Source organism: Monopterus albus, unplaced genomic scaffold (assembly GCF_001952655.1).
Source record: "Monopterus albus unplaced genomic scaffold, M_albus_1.0 scaffold41.1, whole genome shotgun sequence".
NCBI classification, from domain to species: domain Eukaryota; kingdom Metazoa; phylum Chordata; class Actinopteri; order Synbranchiformes; family Synbranchidae; genus Monopterus; species Monopterus albus.
In genome coordinates this window covers 2,050,516-2,054,278 of record NW_018127921.1, presented here as the reverse complement: position 1 = coordinate 2,054,278, position 3,763 = coordinate 2,050,516, and the positions used below count along the sequence as shown (strand labels likewise).

Genomic DNA, 3,763 nt, shown 5'->3' with positions numbered 1-3,763 from the left:
CACCACATAATCAACGCTCACACACACATTGATTCTCTCCATGTTTTGACTACTGCTACGGCCAGCTGTGAAGCTGGCATATCAGGTGACGGCACGGTTGACGTTCCTGTGTAGCATGGGCTAGCCCAACCAAGGGATAAAATTGTATAGGCATGAGGGTTCAGGGTCTTTTATCCTCCATGCTGCCTGCGCGCAGGTTTGGGGGTGGAAGATGCCTGGACGTGTAATGTTAATTCTTGCCTGTGACCCTTTGAATAAACCAGCATGGTTATATTTTTTTATATACTCAAGTGGTCCGCTTCGTCTCACTGAGTTCCTGGTTTGAAAGAACCGGACAGCTTTGGGGGTGGAAGATGCCTGGACGTGTAATGTTAATTCTTGCCTGTGACCCTTTGAATAAACCAGCACGGTTATATTTTTTATATATCCAAGTGGTCTGAGTCGTCCCTCTGAGTTCCTGGTTTGAAAGAACCGGACGTGGCTTTATAATAGAATAAAGCCTTTACCTCCATGTACCAGATAGAGATGAACAAAGCTTCACACACTAAACAATTTAAACAGGGACTGTCTATGGACTGTGGAAGGCTTTAATCTCATTCAAGTAACCTGAGTCATGTGTCGCCTGCTCCCACTTCATCTAAAAACAGCACCCCTTGTTAAAACAAATGCCATACAACATGATCTAAAAGTGGACAAGGGATACTCAACACTTCTCCCCCTGGCGACTATGACTTGCACAAGTTTAAGCATCTGTCATCTCAAAGTTTGCAGTACACTACTGCCACCATGTGGTAGCGTTAAGGCTGAACACCACACGGCAAACATGGGTGGAAACCTTGGTGTAAAAAGGAAACAAGATTTATGGTTAGCACAGTAGCATGTGTCAGAAATTGCAAGGATTTTTTATGTTTGAATCATGTTATACTTCTGCAGCTCCTTTCACGTTTGAAAAGTAAAGTAGTGACACTGACGGTTCTTCTAAGGCCAAATTAGTCTTTTCATTTCTTGATGGTTACTCTGGGTGAGTGTGGAATTTGTATAAGAAAGACGGGCACCAGCAGCTTTTGAAAATCAATAAAAGGTACAGTGCTCCTGTAGAGTATGTGTTTAGTAAGAAATGCTCTGTAAGCAAGAGAGATATGGAGCTCTGTGCTGGAAAATATGTCAAGCCCCTACACTACACAGGTAATCGAGTAACAGCAAAATTAGAGATTTTCCCTTATCTGAGTATTATGTAAAGTTTGTAACACTTAATGAAGTGTACATGCGCATTGAGAAGTACTGTACCAGAGTCAAATTTCTCCTACATTAAACATACCAGAAAAGTGGATTATGATTAATCTGCCTCAAGTGAAAGGTGATCATTTACAAAATGTCTGAGATTGTGTTCAGACATACAGCCCCCCATTACAGGATTGGACTGTTGCTATATAGCTCATACTGAGACAAAAAAAAAAAAAGTACTACACTAATCATCCACTACATTTGCTGTATTATATATATATAGGATCTGTTGCAGCCACTCTCCCAGTTTGGGGGTCACAGCCCCCAATGTTCCTGTTACCAGAGGGACCACTTGTGCTTTCACCTTCCACATCTTTTCTAGCTGTGCTTTCATAAACATACAAAGCTCAAAAAAAAAAATAATAATAATAATAGTAAAGGGAACACAACATAAAACATCCTAGAGCTGAATGAATGAAATATTAAATACCTTGTTCATTACATAGTTGAAGGTCTTATTTTCCCTTGTGTTCCCTTTATTTTTTTTTGAGCAGTGTATATTCATGTTTCAACATTTTGACAACGCAGTGTGTTGTAAATGTATTATTCAATCTACTTCACTGCCGTCTTTGGTAGCTGGCAGGAGCTAATCAGAAAGAAAAAAGTACATAAACTTCATGTAATAAAGTGCATTTATTGAACAGCATTCATTAAAACACCATGTTACCATACAACTACAAAAGTGATAATTCACAATCATTAACCGGCATGTATTTCACATCAATCTTCTTGTAAACAGTCAAAATGCCCACTGACATTTAAGGTCACCTTACATCAGCCACCCGAGGACCGACCTCCTTGGCCTCCCACACCTCTCACAGTGAAGCCGTGTCCTGGCAGGGGTGACCTGGAAAACTCTGACAACAGTGACTGTGGGAAGCACTTTCCATATATTTTACTACTATTGTCATGACAATGACAATGCAGTGCAACAGAATACCTGCTCGGGTTTACCTGGATTTCACAATCCTCGGCCAGAGCAAAGCTGAGGTGCGTTTGGCTCGTTCCTCTGGGCGGCGCCACGCAGAGCCAAGGAGCGCTCCCTACTGGGCGGGCAGCGTCCCGTGCGCCGCTGTGAGACAAAAAGCTCAACCATGAATCATCCGACAAATTAAGTCATAAAATTACATGACTACATTACAGAAATATACACCACACGCAGGTTCTGTATTTATAATACAACTCTTCACACCTTTTTGTCTTAGGCGAAAAGAGGAAGCCGGACCACTTTCACAAGGCCACGTAGACCGGTTCAATCCGGTTCAACCCGGTTACCAACACAGCTCAAACATTTCGTCAAAGTCTCGCTGCTGAAAAGAGAGACAGCTTTCATAGCCCGAGTCCAGTTCAGCATACACGCTCCTGGGAGAAAGCCATTCACCATACAGATGTCCAGATATTTCAGGTGAAACTGGAACTGAGTGGATGTTTGACTTCATGTCTTCATACACGTTATTCATCAAGTATTGCGTGGTGTTTGCCGGCGCCATTGCCCCTGGTGGATGACTGTGCACACAGGCCGTAGCGGAACCTTCTTTATACATGGACTCCGTTTTCTTTGTCTTATCCACATCTTCCAGCACTTGAGCGAATTTAGCCAGGTGTGGCCGCTTTGACTGCTGCCGAAGGTTCTTTCTGATGGTCGCCCTCACCGCGGTGGCTCGACACTGTTTGGGAGCCTCGTTGTCCTGTGTGGCAACGTGGAACAATCTCCATCTCAACGTAGATCCAGGTTTAAAGTCTTTACGCAGCCAGACGGAATTTATGCGTTTCGTGTTGGAATCCATCATTTTAACGCACATTTCCGACCAAAAATAGTGTTAGAAAAACTCTCGACTCCGACAATGACTTGACGGGTTTCGTTTCTTCGCTCTGACCAGCAAGGTAACGCTCCTTATCTGAACAAAACAAAAGTTTGAAAGACTGGCAGTGATAGCCTTTCTAAATTATAATAAAAAAAATACAGAACAGGTTAAGTAGCTGCTAAACATTTGGTGCTGAAACAGCACGTCAGCCCTTAAGTTCCCTCCAACAAGAAATACGTTAAAACGTTTGGGTCCCGTTGCATTTATTGAGCGCAAACACCCACAATCCTTTGCACTCTGACAACACCGGAAATGCTTTCTGCCCGTGCTGCCACATAGTGGCGTGGAATGAGACATACAAAACCCCCGTTGATACTTCAAGGAGGATACAATACTGAAAACCCATCTCTTCACATTAGTGATGGGAAGTCCGGCTCTTTTCACAGATTCGGCTCTTTTGGCTCGGCTCTCTTAAAAGAGCCGGCTCTTGTGGCTCCCAAGCGGCTCTTAATTTATTATCACTCTGCGCCTATTTTTAAAGCCTAATTTTGCTATTATAAATGGTTTGTGTGTTTCTAAGCATTTGTTTATTCGGTGTTTTCATAAAAGCCTTATTTTTATCCAGTTTTCTATTTCAAAAAATAGACAGTCACTACTGTTTAACACTTTAATCA

General features: G+C 42.5%; 1 long non-coding RNA gene across 1 annotated transcript; it reads right to left on the bottom strand.

Moving 5' to 3' along the window:
* Nucleotides 1-1,902: 1,902 nt before the first annotated feature.
* On the bottom strand, nucleotides 1,903-3,613 carry LOC109959859 (uncharacterized). The gene is made up of 2 exons (XR_002274884.1): nucleotides 2,477-3,613; nucleotides 1,903-2,356 (listed from the first exon to the last, which is right to left on the bottom strand). It is a non-coding gene; the product is annotated as an uncharacterized LOC109959859 (long non-coding RNA).
* Nucleotides 3,614-3,763: the final 150 nt, after the last annotated feature.